Here is an 18,841-nt window from a genome sequence, read left to right as displayed (position 1 = left end):
GGAATGTAGTGTCAGCTACTGGCTATGTGTGTCCCAACTACATTCTCAGATACCAGAGAAATAACCGCAGGATAATCCAACAGATCTCTTGAACCTATTGTGAGACACAGTTAACTAGAACTCCCTTTATCACTTGGCTTCCCTATGACACCATTTTAACTATAGAATAATGAAAGTAGTTCAGGTCCCTTGACTCAGTATCCATACAGAGCCATAGTGCCTATATTCAACAGTTCTTGAGAAGTCTGACAATTCCTTTTTTGTCAGTGTATCTTTACCCTGATAGTCTTAGATCCCTTTGGGGTAGGATCATGGGAATGTTTACCATAAACATTGCATTGTCTTCCTCAAACGGATCTATCTCTCCTTCAATGAGTGGGCTTTGGGTCTGTGAAATGACATATTTAGAAACTGGGTGAACAGATCTTTTTCTCTGAAACACTGGTGACGGTTTCTGTTCACCAGCTCTCAATTTTTCTGTTTTATTATACAGGGCAAATAACATTCTGGTTGACTTTCCATTTCACCTCTAGGAACATCGTGACTTATTCACTGATTCCAGAGGGTCAAAGCATACTGAATACTACTACTATAGCTTTGCTACCCAATATGGTGTATGCCTCCTTTATTCTAACACTTAAGTGCTGCCATTGGTCTCTGCCATTCCAGAATCCTACCATTCTCTCGATATTAGGAATCTTAATTCCATGGCAACACCTTCTGTCAATCCCAGCCTATACGAGACAGTTATCACAGAGCGTGCCAAATTAACTGGTACCCCTTAGCAATGCTTTCCTCACTGCTTTATTTTATTTTATTTTTTATTTTTATTTATTTATGATAGTCACCAAGAGAGAGGAGAGAGGCAGAGGGAGAAGCAGGCTCCATGCACCGGGAGCCCGACGTGGGATTCGATCCCGGGTCTCCAGGATCGCGCCCTGGGCCAAAGGCAGGCGACAAACCGCTGAGCCACCCAGAGATCCCTCCTCACTGCTTTAGTAAAAGAAGTGTCCTTTGGGTTCTCCTGGGAAACACTGTCAAGTGGCAGTTTCTCTGATCACAAATAATACATTCATTCTAATATTTTTACATCCCTGAATCTTCAGACCCCTTTCTCAATACCATGCCAAGACAGTTACAGCATCTCCACCTATTTAGCTTAGGCTATCATAGTGTACAAGCTTCAAAGAGCCATCTCAGCAGCATGTTGGACAGGATCCTGGTGTCCTTACCAGAACACTGAGCTCCAAGTCATGAAGGGGTACCTTAATAATAAGCTATAGTCCACCCAGTTTCCTATCCCCACCTCCCATCATCATCCCCAATCCAGTATCCTCAAGATCCCTACACATATGCATCCCTAAGATTCTTCAAATATTCCTATTAACTAGGTCTTACATTTTTTTTTTTTTTTTGACACATAAGCCACTTCTTCCCAGAACAAAAATGGTATTTCTGCTCTGGGGCTATGGTGAAATCTTAACTGTAGCTGTCAGTCTGGGGAAGAAAAGTATAATCTTTAGAAAAATCTCCCTTAGATATGACCTTTCAAATGTCTCCAGACAAAGGGAAGTTGCTCTCTTCTAGAAAGATCAAGAGATAGTGAATAGAAAGCTGATACCAGTTACCACTAAGGAAAAAGGCAGTCCATTTCATTTATTGTAGGTCTGTGAGAAGCTGGGTCTCCTCTTAATGGACTGACATTGGCAGGGATCTATACACCTTCTGGTAAGGTTTGCACCATGTGGGAAGTTAGTAAAAGGATGTGAAATCCTGGGGAGCCTGGCTGGCTCAGTCAGTGGAGTGTGCCACTATTGATCTTGGGGTTGTAAGTTTGAGCCCCACATTGGCTGTAGAGATTACTTAAAAAATAGTCTTTTTTTTTAATAGTTTATTATTTTTACTTAGAAATTGTATACATCATGAATAAAAAGAAAGCAAAGGAATGATAAACATAGGAAGGAAAAAATAAAGTCTTAGGGGGAAAAAAGAATATAAAATCCTTATATGAGAACAAAGTTAATATATATATAATCAATACTCCACTTACTAAATACCCCATAAAGAGCGCCTGGGTGACTCAGTCAAGTAAGCATCTGCCTTCAGCTCAGGTCATGATCCCAGGGTCCTAGGATGGAGACCCCCGCACTGGGCTCCCTGCTGGTTCGGGAGTCTAACATCCTTCCCACCCCACTCATGCTCTCTCTTTTTCTCTCGCGTGCTCAATAAGTTAAATATTTAACATAAATAAATACTCCACAAAGAAGAGGATACCAAACCTATAGGAATAAGTACACCTTGGAGCAGAGTTAACACGGGTCACATTTTATTCAGACTTGATATTGCCTAGAGTCAGGACACAATACAGGGAGACAAGGAGAAGGCTTCGAGTAAGCAGAGGAGCTTGGATGTATTTTTTAGACTTTGGTTAAAGGAAAAAAAAAACTTGGAAATGGATGGTCAGTGTTTTTCATTGAAATTACAAAGTTGCCTTGTCTCCACTGTAGCACTTGTAGAAGTGATCCCCCTGAATAAGTCCTCCAAGCTGTGGCAATTCCCAACCATGTGCAGACATTGTGATTGAAGATGCCTATGTATGTAAGCAGGTGAGCAGTGAATAGAATTCAGCGAATTTAGAATTCTGTGTCTATGGTGATTTTTTTTAAAAATCTTATTTGAAATCTAGCTTAAGGAAGAAAAACACCATTTATAGTTTAATTGAAAACATTCAGGACTGAGGAATTTGTGAAATTTGCCCCAAAACATTCTTTTCAATAATTTAATTGTACTTAAACTGCAAGCAGTTTAAGCAAAGCTATTTGGACTTACTGTTTTAAGAACAGTTATACCCTCTACAGAGAAGAATCTAGTAATTGTGATGCCATCTTAGCCATTTTCCTGATGAGAGGAAATCAATTACTTACTGCTTGACACTGGAGGAGAATTTACCCACATAGTTAAATTCTTTGCTTGGAGTAGGAATGGGGTGAAACAACCTTTAAGTTAAGAAATTTGAGGCAGCCCGGGTGGCTCAGCGGTTTAGCGCCGCCTTCAGCCCAGGACCTGATCCTGGAGACCTGGGATCGAGTCCCACATTGGGTTCCCTGCATGGAGCCTGCTTCTCCCTCTGTCTCTGCCTCTCTCTCTTTGTGTCTCTCGTGAATAAATAAGTAAAATCTTTATTTAAAAAGTAAGAAATTTGGAACAAAGAGGGGAGCGGATGCAGTATCTGGGACAAAGGTGGGCCTAAGATTCAAAGGAAAGACCTAAATGTTTATACATACTAAGGAACCAATCTTGCCTATGGGAAAAGAGGGAGTTCCCATGGGCACTAGTCTGATGAAAGAGAAGTATCAAAAATGCTTAACCTGGTTTTTAATACAAAGTAAATATTGTCTTTTCTTTTTCATTTTAAAATTTTATTTATCTATTCATGAGAGACAGAGAGAGAGAGAGGCAGAGACAGAGGCAGAGGGAGAAGTAGGTTCCATGCAGGGAGCCCGACATGGGACTCCATCCTGAGACTGCAGACATCCTGAGCCAAAGGCAGATGCTCAACTGCTGAGCCACCCAGGTGTCCCTGTGTTTTCTTTTAGTGAAAGAAGTTTAATAGATAAAGCATGGTATCTAATCACTGACATCTGCAAAGGGCAAGGAGTTCAAAGATAATAATCAGCATTTGCCCTGTAACCTTGCATGTTTTTGTTATATGTTTTACATGCACATATGTGAGGTCAGACACCTGGTTCCTTGACCTGCTTTGAAAACATAAGCAGAACTGTGGTTGTATAATTTCATTATTAACTTAGCTCCAAGGTCTGTTTTGTTCCCTACTTATCTAGTATCTGATCTTACCAGGTGCCAAATAGTGCCTCATTGTCCAGAAGAATGCATAACTCCAGATCGTTTCGAGGCCCCCTCTTGTAAGATTTCAAGAAACCCCTCATCTTCCTCTCATGTATATAAGCTGTTCCTGAGTTCAACATGGAAAGGCAGCTTTGACAATGATCCCCTGCCTTCTCGTTGCACTGCCTTTCTGTTTAGCCATTGGCTTAATGCGCAGCATGTGCATGGACAAGTTTAAGTTTGGTAACATATGTATAACCTGTTTCCCAACTAATATGGCAGTCTTTTAAAGGGAAGGGCCAAAGAACTAAGTTTTCAATAAACAACATAATGCCCATTATTGTGTCTTACAAAATAATGCCTAAACATTTTCCATAATTCAGAACACTGTAACAATGTTCCAGTTTTGCTTTTAGATTAAAGGTGATCCTATTTCTAAAAATTTTAACAGATACTCTACATGGAAATTAATTTGCTTATGTATTGGAAAGTGTGCCTTGACTTTGGCACAAACCATAGTACTCTCTTATTAGGCATGTAGATTAAACCTCTGTAAGATCATCATCTTACTCAGGAGGATTATCATGACTATTATGATTTGAATTATGTTTAATAAGCATTTACTAAACACCTGTTATGTAAGAAGATTATCATGTTGGCCCCTGGGGATCAAATGAAGGGAACATTTTTTTTTTAAGATTTTATTTATTTATTCATGACAGACACAGAGAGAGAGAGAGAGAGAGAGGCAGAGACAGAGGCAGAGGGAGAAGTAGGCTCCATGCAGGGAGTGCGACGTGGGACTCGATCCCGGGTCTTCAGGCTCACGCCCTGGGCCAAAGGCAGGCACTAAACCGCTGAGCCACCAGGGCTACCTGAAGGGAACATTTTATAAGGGAGTCCATGTTCCATAGTATAGGGATTTAGGAACCTTGAACCTCACATGGCCTAAAGAATTTTAGAACTCAGAGGAAATGAAAAGATCGTCTTGATACTGATCGTCTTGATCAGTATACTCACTTATCAGATGAGTGAACAAGGCCAGGTAAAATGAACAAGGCCAGGAGATAAAATTAACTGAACTAAATTACAAACTGGCTAGCTATAGAGTCAGAATTATAATCTAGGTCTCCTTGTTCCTGGTGTTCTATGTTTGTTCTGCTATACTCTGACAGGGGATGTCCTCTTGTTGGGGGTAATACATGGATGCTTTGCTGGAAATAAAGGCAGAGCTTAAGAACAGCATTTCCTCCACACTTTCTGCCCCTGGAATAGCATTTTATTACTACCCACAACTTATTTATTTTACATTTAAAAATAAAAAAGAGGTGCCTGCCTGGCTCAGTTGGAGGAGCATGTGACTTTTGATTTCAGGGTTGTGAGTTTGACCCCTTTGTTTGATGTAGAGATTACTTAAATAAACTTAAAAATAAGTAAATAGATATTAAAAAGCCAGTCTAACACTTAATTTCTCTTGCCCTGATCACAGATATATGTATCAACGTAGATGCAATTTTATGTGTTAATTTTTTTACTAAAATATTATAAGCATCTTCTCTAAGTTATTACAGTCTCATAAATACACTTTACACAATTAAGTTTACTGGTGGTTTCCATTGTAAAAGATGCTACTTTGTCACTCTAGGAAATCTATAATTTGGAAAAGTCAAAAGTTTGGGATTCCTGGGTGGCTCAGTGGTTGAGCATTTGCCTTCAGGTCATGATCCCAGGGTTCCAGAATGAAGTCCCATTTCAGGGTCACCATGGGGACACTGCTTTTCCCTCTGCCTGTGCTCTGTCTTTGTGTCTCTCATGAATAAATAAATAAATAATCTTTTTTTAAAAAGTTCAAAAATTAGGAGAAAAAAAGCATCTATAGTTACACCACATATAGATTCACCCACTATCTGTATTTTGGAATCATTATTATAATATTTAATCATTGCATAATTTTTTATCCTTTTTCAGTGTCTAAAATCAATTTTATTTTATTTTATTTTATTTAAATTTATGATAGTCACAGAGAGAGAGAGAGAGAAAGGCAGAGACACAGGCAGAGGGAGAAGCAGGCTCCATGCACCGGGAGCCCGATGTGGGATTCAATCCCGGGTCTCCAGGATCGCGCCCTGGGCCAAAGGCAGGTGCCAAACCGCTGCGCCACCCAGGGATCCCCCCCTCCTTTTTTTTTTTTTTTTAATTTATGATAGCAATTTTATTTTATTTTATTTTATCTTATTTTTTGATAGCAATTTTATTTTAATATAATCCAAACACATATCATTTAAAAAATACCAAGAAAAATTTATTTATGTATAAGACTTGATGCTATTGCATTTAAGTAAAGACAGAAAACACCTCCAAGGAAACCTAATATATTGTAATAGATGTTATGGCATTTTGCCCCCAGTTTAATAGCGCTGAGAGACAACTAAAATTGTCAATGTTTGGTACCATATGTAAAGTTTCATCTGTTACCCTGCAGCCATTAAGACTACTTCTGCTTAAATTCTGAAGCAGATTGTTGTCTCACAAATCCAAGTCTTCTGGAATAGTCTGTAGTGCTAAACTTGCAAACAAAATACCAACCTCTATCCCATCAAAACTCAGTGTGATGCCTCTTCAACAACCTTTTGTATATACTCTTAATCTAGAAGATCCCAATGTAAAAATTGTTCCTCCAACATTTTCAATTACAGACTGTGGAAGATTCTTGCATTCACTGATTTCTCAGATCCGTTCTTTCACCAGGTCATTTAATTTTCCCCAAATTAAAATCCTATGCTGCAGTTCCCCTTCCTCTTCAAGCACCCGAAAGGGCTTCAGAGTCTCCCTTTGGGGGGAGGTGCGGGGAGTGTGCCTGGGTGGCTCAGTCCCTTGTGCACCTGCCTGGGGCTCCGGTCATGATCCCAGGGTCCTGGGATGGAGCCCCGCCTCCGGCTCCCTGCTCTGGGGGAGCCTGCTTCTCCCTGCCTGCTGCTCCCCCTGCTTATGCTCTGTCAAAAAAAAAAAAAAAAAAAAAAAAAAATCGTAAAAAAAAAAAAGAGTCTCGATTGGTTTCTTTGTAAGGAGGCAAGCAGTGTCCTCGGGGCTGAGCTGATAGCAGAGTTGAGGAATGAAGGTCACAATGCCTCTGTGTTTGCTGGGATTCCTGCGTCTTAACTGGAAAGAGCAAGGTGTCCTCAGGGGCCCCCACCCTCCCCGGGCCCAGACCCCTTCCCCGCACCGCTCCCGCTGCTGGAAGCACTTCTCCTTCCCCTGGGCGCTAACATGAAGTCGCGGGTAATTTTTTTTTTTTTAATCTCGACAGAAATAGGTTTCACTATAATAGGCGATGGTGTTGAGATTCCTGGAGGGCAGTAGGGGCTGAACGGGGTAGCAGAATTGGCCTGTGATGCCGTGCAGCGCTGTTCTGCAGTCTTTCTCCTAAGAAGCATTTGATAGAATTCTGTTTCTCCACCCTCCTGACGTCAACCGTGGCGTCGCCCAATGGATGTGAGTGGAAATGGCCTGTGTCCGTTGCAAGTGGAAGCCTTTAAAAGTCAGGGCATGGTTGGCTCTGCTTCTTTCCTCCTGCCCTGGTGAGGTGCAATGTGTGAGATGATGGATGTTGCATCAGCCTGAGTCTTTGTGTAAAGAGGATGCAGAACAGAAAGAGGGGGTACCTCGAAAAGGTGGTTAGAGAAATTTTAATGAAATTGCAACTTACAGTGGTGTGACAAGATAAAGGGAAACTATAAAAGCTGAAGGGATACCATAGGGCTAGCAGCTGCAGGAAGCCTGCTGTCTAAACTGGGGAGGACAAGAGAGAGGGATGGCTGAAACCAGTGAGTGCACAGTAGTAGGAGAGAGCCAGCAGGAGCTGTGGCCTTTGGTGTAGGAAAGCATAACCTGTCACTGCAGAGGCCATCAAGAGAATCAACGCAGCAGTCTTTCTCTGACCTCCCAGTTTCCAGTCTCCTGCCAGTCCTTCCCGTTGGCCAAACCCAGCTGGAAACCTGGTTAATGCTGTTGATAAAAGTCAGGATCTTGGGGGCACAGAGCAGAGTGTGAAAAGATGGTGAATGGATCTGAAAGAGTAAAATAAAAGAGTAAAAATAAAAAACCCTGTCCTCTGTCAACCCTCTGTCCTTCTTCCCCATCGGTGTCCACTATGATTCTTTTTTTTTCTAGGTGAAAAATTCATTTCCCACAAGCAGGTTACACACCGGCAGTCCCATCAGCCAGTATAGCCTCCCCAGGTATTACCAATTCAGTTATATTCTCACCTGAAACCTAAGACCTTAGCCACCCACCACCAGTGCTCTTCACATAAAACTGTAGATCTTTTTTAAAAAAGAAAAAGAAACAATTAATTAGTATAAAACATTGCTGATACTGTCTAATCTGGACAATATCCAGCACAGTATGCTTCTCCGGCTCCTTAGCAGCTATGTGACTCATAACTTGTGTGCTTCATGGGGCAAACTGGAGCTCCCTGGAGGAAGATGGTTCACAGGTGAAAATGGAGCCGACAAAGAATTGGATACCAGGGTAGCAAGGAGAGAATGACAAACCAGGAGCTGCTGAGCTGAGTTGTCTTCACCACCAGGATTCGATTATAGAGACCTCTGTCTTGGTCAGCATGCTATAGCCTGTCTTTAGAGGAATGTAGCATCCAGACCCGGAGAAGGGACTTAGTAAAAGGTAGGTGAGGTGGTGGTTAGAACTCCAGCCTGTTCTATCTGGTACAGTACAGAAGGTGGAGGAGACAAGCGTCTTCCAACAGTGAGGAGATAGACAGGAAGCAGCCCAATCCTCATGCAGCGCACTGTCAATCCATAAATATTGAGCATTATTGTGGCTCTATTATCGTTTTGAAAACCAGAGATATGATGTTTTAAAAAAAAAAATCCCTGTCTTTATGGAGCTTGGGTAGAAATGAGGAAGGCAGAAGTCAGATACTTCATTCAAATGGTTCGTTTATTCATAGAGTAAAACATGCCATGGAGAACCCTGTGGTCATATCCAAGCGCGCACCAGGCCCGACCTGATCTGGAGAGTCGGGAAAGCCCTCTCAGGGAGATGAATGTATCTTGGCATCATTAGTGGGCAGGTGTGGGAGCAGCAGATCACTTCCATACCCCAGGCTGTCATGGTGAAAGGGCTCCCGATCGCTAGCCTGTCAGCCTTGACTCTGCCGAGCTCCAGGCCTGCAGCGGGCCGAGCCAGACAGAAGGCCGGCCCTGGAATCCTGCGGAAGAGACATGGCTGTGAATGGTAACATGCAGTGGCTCCAATTTCATTTCCTCTGTGAGCCTAATATTTCTCTCTCTCTCTCTCTGTGTGTGTGTGTGTGTGTGAGGCAGAGGGAGAGAGAGAGAGAACACTTATATCTCTGTCTCTACTGCTATTTCCTTGTTTGCTCCAATGTTGGGTCTGTAAACCTGGAAACACCACCAGCAACCATTAACAGTGAATCTCAGGTACTTGAGGCCAATGCTAAACTTTCTCATGGTTTATTCCTGCCAATCTCTTCTTTCTCTTCATGGTTCCTGTGTCTCTTCAGAGTTGATTCATTTTGTGTGGTGGCTAAGAACCCTGAAGTCTTATAAACCTAGGTCCCAGTGTTGGCTTCCCCAGTCACCAGCTGTGAGACCTGGGGCAAGTTCCTTACTGTCCCTAAGCTTCAATTTCCCCGGTTATAAATTGAGGCTAATCACAGTCCCTCCCTCACAGGGCTAGGGTGGCAACAGAAATTCTAGTTGTTACGTGGTTTTTCCTTTTTCACCACTTGGACCTGACAGCAAAATCTCAGTCCCAAACACTGACACTCAGCCTCCACGAGGACACTGTAGTTATTCTCAGATGCTTCTCATGCAGGGCTGCTTCCCATAAACACCTCAGCCAGGCTCACTGTCTAGGACATCATGGCAGGTTTAGCCATGAAGTCAGTGCCTCCTCCTCCTTCTCTCCATTCCTTCTAAATACTTAAGCTTTTCCTAATATGGATACAGATTTTGTGTTTTTTTTTCCCATGTTTATGGAACAATTTTATGTAAAGTCTTCTTAATTTGAAAGTCACACAAATATGTTATGCGTTTCTATATCTGGGGAAAAAACACTCTAACAACTGAAATGGCATTAAGTCGCTTTGTACTAATGCTAATGTTTTCCATGGATCTATGGGCCTGGATGGTAATGAAACAGTTCCTCAGCCTGGGACTAGATGATCTCTTCAGATTCTTTTAGAGATATGAAGAGCAAACTAATGACAAAATAATGAGTTCTAGTCTACATGATGCACAAGGTATGTGCCCAGGCTTTGTTGATAGGGTCAAGATGTTCTTGGCTGATATTTCAAGAAAAAAAGAGTATAATCATCTATAATTCTTTATTTTAGGATTTATTTAGGCTAGTCTCTCTCTCTCTCTCTCTCTTTTTCTATATGCTAGTCTCTTTCTTGATCTCTGGATGCAACAACAATAGAGTTCCTGAGTAGGCACACATATTTTTTTTTTAAATTTTTATTTATTTATGATAGTCACACACAGAGAGAGAGAGGCAGAGACATAGGCAGAGGGAGAAGCAGGCTCCATGCACCGGGAGCCCGATGTGGGATTCGATCCTGGGTCTCCAGAATCGCGCCCTGGGCCAAAGGCAGGCGCCAAACCGCTGCACCACCCAGGGATCCCGGCACACATATTTTTAATTGCAACACTGAATGCATCTTATCCTAACATTTTTCTCAACTTTTTTGGAGAAGCAATTTAGATTTACAGATGTTTCAAAGATAGTACACAGATAAAATGCAAAGATAGCACAGAGATAAGTTTCAAAGATAGTACAGAGAATTCTTTTATAGACCTGTCTTGGAGATTCTGCAGGTTTTGTTCTGGACCTACCACAATAAAGCAAATATCACAGTAAAGCAAGTCAAATGAATGTTTTGGTTTCCTAGTGCATATAACAGTTGTGTTTACGCTATACTGCAGTCTATTAAGTGTGCAATAGCATTATGTTTAAAAAAGAGAATGTACATACCTTAATTAAAAAATACTTTATTGCTAAAAAATGCCAACCAGTCGTCTGAGCTACCAGTGAGTTGTAATCTTTTGCTGGTGGAGAGTCTTGCCTTGATGTTGATGGCTGTTGACTGTTGAGAGTGGTTGCTGAAGACTGAGGCAGCTGTGGCAATTTCTTAAAATAAGACAGCAATGAAGTTTACTGCACCAATTGACTCTTCCTTTCACAATGTCTCTGTAGCACGTGGTGCTATTTGATAACACTTTACCCAAAGTAGAACTTGTTTCAAAATTGGAGTCAGTCCTCTCAAACCAGCTGCTGCTTTATCAACTAAGTGTACGTAATATTCGAAATCTTTGTTGTCAGTTAAACAGTCTTCACAGGATCTTCACCAGGAGCAGATTCCATCTCAGGAAACCACTGTCTTTGCTCATCCATAAGCAGCAACTCCTCATCCATGAAAGTTTATCATGAGTTTGCAGTCAGTCACATGTTCAGATTCCACTTCTAGTTCTCACACTGTTTCCACCACATCTGCAGTTACTGCCCCCACTGAAGTCCTGAACCCCTCCTGGTCATCCATGAGGGCTGCAACCAACTTGTTCCAAATTCCATTCATGTTGATATTTTGACTTCTTCCTAAGAGTCATGAATGTTCTTAATGGTGAATCCTTTCTAGAAGGTTTTCAATGGATCTTGCCCAGGTTCCTTCAAAGAATCACTGTCTCTGGCAACTATAATCTTATGAAATGTATTTCTTACATAGTAAGACTTGAAAGTGAAAATTACTCCTTGATCCATGGGCTATAGAATGAATGTTGTATTAGACATTAATCTTGCTGTACATCTCCATCAGATCTCTTGGGTTTGTCAATGAGCAGCAATATTTTGAAAGGAATATTTTTTTCTGAGCAGTAGTTCTCAACAATGGGCTTAAAATATTTGGTAAACCATATTGTAAACAGATGTGCTGTCATTCAGGCTTTGTTGTTCTATTTACAGAGCACAGACAGAGTGAATTTAGCATAATACTTAAGGCCCAGGGTTTTCAGAATAAGTGAGCAGTGGCTTAACTTAAAGTCACCAGCTGCATCAGCCCCAAACCAGAGAGTCAGCCTGTCCTTTGAAACCAGGCTGTGGCATCTCCACTCTAGTGATGAAAGTCCTACATGGCATCTTCTAATAGTTTCACATATGTTGAAAATCCATTGTTTAGTGTAACCATGAATTATCTTAGCTAGATCTTCTGGATCACTTATTGCAGCTTCTACACCAGCACTTGCTGCTTCACCTTGCACTTTAATTTTATGGAGATGGCTTCTTTCCTTAAACCTCATGAACCAACCTCTGTTAGCTTCAAACTTTTCTTCTGCAGCTTCCTCACCTCTCTCAGGCTTCACAGAATTGAAGAGAGTTAGGGTCCTTCTCTGGATTAGGTTTTGGATTAAGGGAATATTGTGGCTGGTTTGATCTTCTATCTAGACTCCTGAAACTTCCTCCATATCAGTAATAAGGCTGTTTTTTTGTTTTCTTATCCTTCATGTGTTCACTGGAATAGCATTTTCAGTTTCCTTCAAGAACTTTTCCTTTGCATTCATTTCACAAGTTGGCTAACTGGGCTATCTCAGCTTTTGACATGCCTTCCTCACTAAGTTTAGGCGTTTCTAGCTTTTGACTTAAAGTGAGAGATGTGTGACTCTTCCCTTCACTTGAACACTTGGAGGCCATTGTAGGGTTATTAACGGGCTTAATTTCAAAATCCTTGTGCCTCAAGGAACAGGGAGCCCTGTGAGGAGGGAGTGAGATGCAAGACTGGCCCATTGTTAGAACACTCAGAACACAAGCAACATTTATCAATTAAGTTGGCGATCTTAATTTGGGCTCAGTTTGTGGTGCCCCCAAACAAGTGCAATAGTAACATCAAAGATCACCGATCACTGTAACAAATAGAATTATAATGAAAAATTTGAACTATTGTAAGAATCACCAAAATGTGACACAGAGACACAGAGTGAACAAATGCTATTTGAAAAATGGGGCCAGGGTAGCCCAGGTGGCTCAGTGGTTTAGCGCTGCCTTTGGCCTGGGGCCTGATTCTGGAGACCTGGGATGGAGTCCTGCGTCCAGCTACCTGTGTCTGTCCTGCTTCTCCCTCTGCCTGTGTCTCTGCCTCTCTCTTCCTGTGTCTCTCATGAATAAATAAATAAAATCTTAAAAAAAAAAAAAAGAAAAAGAAAAATGGGGCCAGTGGATTTGCTCAACGCAGGGTTGCCACAAGCCTTTAATTTGTAAAACACACAGTCTTTATGAAGTGTAATAAAGCAATACACCTTGAGAGCTTTCATGCAGCTCCCCTAATGTTATCACACCGCATGTAAGTAGGTGCCTTTAACAGACCTAAGAAATTAACATTGGTACAGCACTATTCACGAAACTTTAGACTTCATGGGAATTTCAAGTTTCCACTTATACTTTTTTTCTGCTCTGTAGAGTACCACACTGCATTTTGTCACCATATCTCTTTTGTCTCCTCCAAACTGTGACAGTTTCTCAATCTTTCCTTGTCTTTCATGAATGTGACACTTTTGAGGAGCACAAGCCAGATATTTTGTAGAATGTCCCTCAATTTGGGATGTTTTCTAATGACCAGACTGAGGTTGCGAGTGTTTTCGAATGTCATAGAAATGAAATGCCTTTCTCATTTGTATCATATCAAGGATAACATGATATCAACCTGTACTAATCAATTTGCTACTGGTGCTGTAAACTTTGATCACTTGGTTAAAGGGGTATCTGTCTGCTAGATTTCTCCTCTATAATATCACTGTTTCTTTCTTTTTTTTTTTTTTCCTTTTCCATATTCTATCCTTTAGAAGTCACTTACTAAATCCAGTTAACACTTGAGAGCTGGGAAAATAGATGATTTTTCAAAACATTTCTGAACATGTGTTAAAACCCCCAAAACATTTATTAAGTGTTTGAGGGGAAGATACTTGGAGGCTATGCAAGTACTCTGTTCCTCCTTAAAGTTTCATCCCACAATCGTGCCCACAATAATTATTACTGTGGTATTCAAATGATAATTTTTTCTTGCCCTTATTCCTTCTACATTTATTTATTCAATCATTTATTTATATCAGTATGGACTAATGGATACTTATTTTATTCTTGGATTGTAATTGAATACTACTGTTAGTACTTTTGTTTTCCAAATTTTTCCAAGTTTGGCCAGTGAAAGCTCTTTATATTTCTGTACCATCTATCTATTTACGTGGGTTCATACTGATATCTTTGACTCTTCCAACTCCACAGGGTTCATTCTAGCCTTCCCATCTTTGCTATTTGTTGTTTTTTTTTTTTTTAAGATTTTATTTATTTGAGAGAGTGAGAGAGAGAGAGCACTAGAGGGACAGAGCAAGCATAGTAGGGGTGCAGGGGCAGAAGGAGAAGCAGGCTTCCTGATGCGGGGCTTGATCCCAGGACTTTGGGATCATGACCTGAACCAAAGGCAGATGCTTTACCGACTGAGCCACCCAGGTGCCCAACATCTTTGCTTATTTGTCATTTACTTTGTCTGACACCAATAAACAGGACTTCCATTATTTGTAATTTATTTACCCATTTGTTCAATGGTGGTATCCTTTGTAAAGCAGTATAAGAATTGCTAACCTGTCCTCTCATGTGAAACATAGTTACCAAGTAGACTATGGTGTTTTCGTCAGTTCTTTTTGTCTTCAATTTTACAGTTTCCAATAAAAATTACTTAGGTTAACTATTCCTTCCACTACCCCATAGTTATGTCATACTTTCTCATACACTTAGATTTATTTGTCATAGTTGGTCTTCATTCCATCTTGGGATCCCCCAGCATCCTGATTTATTTTTCAAATTGCATGCAGTAAAGGTTACTCTTTGTGGTGTATAGTTCAGTGGGTTTTACCAAACGCAGAGAGTCATGTGTTCACCACCACAGTACCATATAGAACGGTTTTGTCACCATAAAATTCCCTTGTACAGCCCCTTGTATTGAACTCCTTCCCCTTGCCCTAATACCTTATTATAACATTTTCAATAATAAACATTTTTAAGCAATGAAGGATATTAAGAATCAACTTGTCCTAAAGTTTTCTATTTTATGATTTTTGGTATTTCAAAAATTTATGAAAGTAATGTATATACATTTTTGTTTATTGGTAGAGAAAGGCATAATATGGAAAAGAATTCTCCCTCAGTAGGTAGCATATGTGAAGCTGTAAGAGCTTGTCTACTTCTGTGGTTCTTTTTTTATCTCTATCAGTATGTCTTTGTGTAGCACAGTCCTGGACCTTTATTTTTTTTTTTTATTTTTATTTTTTTCAATTTTCTTTTTTGTTTGAGATTTTATTTATTTATTTATTTATTTATTTATTTATTTATTTATTTATTTATGAGAGACACAGAGAGAGAGAGAGAAAGGCAGAGGGAGAAGCAGGCTCCATGCAGGGAGCCCGATGTGGGACTCGATCCCGGGTCTCCAGGATCAAGCCCTGTGCTGAAGGCGGCGCTAAACCACTGAGCCACCCAGGCTGCCCAGTCCTGGACCTTTAAATGTGGAAGTCTCTGCCAGTGGCCAATAGTTGTTCCAAGCCCCATTCTCAGAAGTAACCAGTATGAAACCCTTTATTTCACATATAAAAAAGTAGAGAATTGGAAGTTAAGGTCATGCAGCTACTTATGACACAACATGAGGTGGAGCTCAGACTCAAGACTCCCATGCCATAGTTTTTTCCACATCCTGGTGTTTTTTTCAAAGGCATGTGCTCAGGTCAACCTGCCACCTAAATATGGGTGAGTGTGAACTGGATAACTTGTAAAACACCCATGAGGTAGTAAGTAAGCAGCTTTGACCTCTGCTGCTGCTGCTGTAGATAAAGAGGCACTTGTGTATTGGGGGAAAGTCTTAAACCAGAGGATTTTTATTATCAAAGTTATCCCATGAAGGACTATAAAAAAAAAACCTTTCCAATCTGGCCACAGCAGAAATTGAATAGAGATTCGTAGAGAAGCTCACAGACAGAAGGCATCAGTAAAGATTTTCTTATGGAAGTCCCTGTTTGCAAAGATTTGAGCAGTGGCAATTAGAAGTACAAATTCTAGAACAATAGAAGAATCTTTGATAAAATCTATGCCCTTGAAATTGGATTTTGAGGAACTGAAGAGAATGAGAAACTCTGGAATATGTATAGTTATGAAAACAAGAAGCGCCCCCTGCTCTCTACACTCCCCCCCACCCCGCTGCCCCCAACGCACACATAGACCATGGACCAGTGTGGCATTCTGCAGCAAAAGGGATCAAGGAGCAAAGGAGCAGAAAAGGCCTGACCAAAGACGTAGAGCAGCCACCTGACAGGCACAGGATATCACCCTAGAACTGCTTGGCTGAAGTCTCCATCAGCATCTAGAGCAGAGATACTGTTCTAGCAGCAACTCTAAAATTATACTCTGATTACAGTAGGCAAACTTGAAATATGGCACATATATTTATTTCTCTGGACTAGCCCTTTTATTGCTTGAATAAAGTGAACTCCTTTATAATCCTCATACTCCTTACATGTATGAAACAAAAACCCTAGGCAGCAAAATCCAGAAACCCTGCCAAGTGTAGAAATATACATATTTTTATGGACTACAAACTGGTTAGTTGTGTTTGAAATTAATTGAACATCCCACAGAGCATTCTTAAATATTATAAAGGTTATTTGAAGGAAGGTTAAGATAAATTGTTTCCCTTGCACATTTTCAAATAGATCATCTTAAGGTAAATTATTTCCCTTTCATATCTTTAGATACTCCAGGTCTTTCTCAGAACATAATAGTCTTAACACTGGAACAAATCCGGTGATGTTTAAATGGATGCAACTTCTCTTTCAACTTGAATTTACCTTAAGGTATTACACTTAAAAAATAATTAGGTTGGGATCCCTGGGTGGCGCAGCGGTTTAGCGCCTGCCTTTGGCCCAGGGCGTGATCCTGGAGACCCGGGATCGAATCCCACATCGGGCTCCCAGTGCATGGAGCCTGTTTCTCCCTCTGCCTATGTCTCTGCCTCTCTCTCTCTCTCTCTCTCTCTCTGTGACTATCACAAATAAATAAAAATTAAAAAAAAAAGATTTAAAAAAAAATAATTAGGTTGTTTGTTTATGTATTCATTCATTCATTTAGCTAGAGTTCCAATTTATGTAACAAAAATGCATAGACCTTAAAAATTCAGTTTGATGAGTTAAGACATTTGTAAATGTCCATGAAACCATGACCCCAAACAAAATATGGAATATTTGCATCATGCAGAAAGGTCCCCCATGCTATCTTCCAGTCAATTTTACCCCATTGACTTCTGACATCTACCATAAATTTATTTTGCCTTTTTTGCACTTCATATTCATCGAATCAAGCAGTATGTTTTGTGCATGTGTGAATGTTCTTTCAATGTTTCTGAGATTCATCCATGTTGCTGTACTTATCAGCAGTTCTTCCTTTTTACTGCTGAATAGTGTCCCATCAGGTGGCTATGCTACAATCTGTTTACTCATTCTCTGAGGAGTACATTTGTCATGGTGAAAAAAAAATAAAGTGATTTTTTTTTTTAAAGAATCACTTGAGAAGCCCCTCTTACTGATAAAACTAGGAGAGTTAGTACCTATTGAAATCTCAACCTCTTCCCTGTTGGGTTTCAACATTATTAGAACCTTTCTGATACACTGAGATAGTACCATCTCACTAGCTCACTGTCCTAAAGAGAAACCCTTCAGGAGGGGTTGAAAGTCTGGGCTGATAAACTAGTTCAACAATAGTCCCTCATGGCCACGGGGAGAGCTGTTTCCAGCACAGTATATGGCTAAACCAGGCCGGCCATCCCAACTCTATTATCTAGAAACTACCCACGTTCTTTGGGAACCAATATCCAGGCATAGAGAATCCTTGAGAGTCCATGTCTTGGCCACTCTACTACCTTTATTTCCTTTGCTCATTTGTTTTGTTTCTTAAATTCCTCATATGAGTGAGATCATATAGTATTTGTTTTTGTTCTGACTTATTTTGCTTAACGTTATACTCTCTAGCTGTATCAGTGTTGTTGCAAATGGCAAGATCTCATTTTTTTTAATAGCTGAGAATATTCTCTTATGTATATATACCACATCTACTTTGTCCATTAACCTACTGATGGACACAGGCAGCTTCCATAGTCTGGCTATTGTAAAGAATGCTGAAATAAACATAGGGGTGCGTGTATCCTTTCAAATTAGTGTTTTTGGTGGGGTTTTCTGGGTAAATAGAAGTGCAACTACTGGATCATAGGATAGTTCTATGTTTAATTTTTTGAGGTAACTCCACATTGTTTTCCACAGTGGCTGCTCCAATTTGTATTCCTACCAACAAAGCAACTTACCAACAAGTGATTCTTTTTTAAGCAAAGATGAAAAAGATGAATTTTTCTTGGTAACTTGAGGTGTTTACCTTGTCAGTGAATACCAGTTTCTATTAAGAAACACCCTACTATCCATTAATAGAATTATATTTGAGACAGAAGCAGCACAAAGAAGGAAGTGATTAACTTGGCAGGAAGTAGGGGGTTGGGGAACGTGGTCAGAAAAGACAGTTTGGAGTAGGAGACCATCAAAGTTTCATTTTATTTATTTTTAAAAGATTTTATTTATTCATTAGTGAAACAGAGAGAGGCCGAGATATAGGCAGAGGGAGAAGCAGAGGGAGAAGCAGACTCCTGACATGGGAGCCTGATGTGGGACTCAATCCCCAGACCCTGGGATCACGCTTTGAGGCAAAGGCAGATGCACAACCGCAGAGCCACCCAGACATCCCCAAAGTTTCATTTTAAAGGATGAACTGAGTTAGGAGTGATGTTAGGACAGGAAGGGATTGGATTTCAGGCAGAAGGAATAGAATATTCTAGGGAAGATCACAGAGGGGAATAGCAGTGTACATTTATCTCTTGGGT

The 18,841-nt window shown here is 40.5% G+C and overlaps 1 long non-coding RNA gene and 1 pseudogene across 1 annotated transcript; both read right to left on the bottom strand.

Annotated features, from left to right (window-relative positions):
- Positions 1–6,148: 6,148 nt before the first annotated feature.
- Positions 6,149–8,645, bottom strand: LOC118349981 (poly(A) polymerase type 3-like; annotated as a pseudogene).
- Positions 8,646–8,787: 142 nt separating this feature from the next.
- LOC112679163 (uncharacterized) lies at positions 8,788–13,130 on the bottom strand. Its single transcript, XR_004816702.2, has 2 exons — positions 10,867–13,130; positions 8,788–9,076 (listed from the first exon to the last, which is right to left on the bottom strand). It is a non-coding gene; the product is annotated as an uncharacterized LOC112679163 (long non-coding RNA).
- Between the last annotated feature and the right edge of the window lie 5,711 nt (positions 13,131–18,841).

Source organism: Canis lupus, chromosome 6, assembly GCF_003254725.2.
Source record: "Canis lupus dingo isolate Sandy chromosome 6, ASM325472v2, whole genome shotgun sequence".
NCBI classification, from domain to species: Eukaryota; Metazoa; Chordata; class Mammalia; order Carnivora; family Canidae; genus Canis; species Canis lupus.
This window is presented reverse-complemented; position numbering and strand designations above follow the sequence as displayed.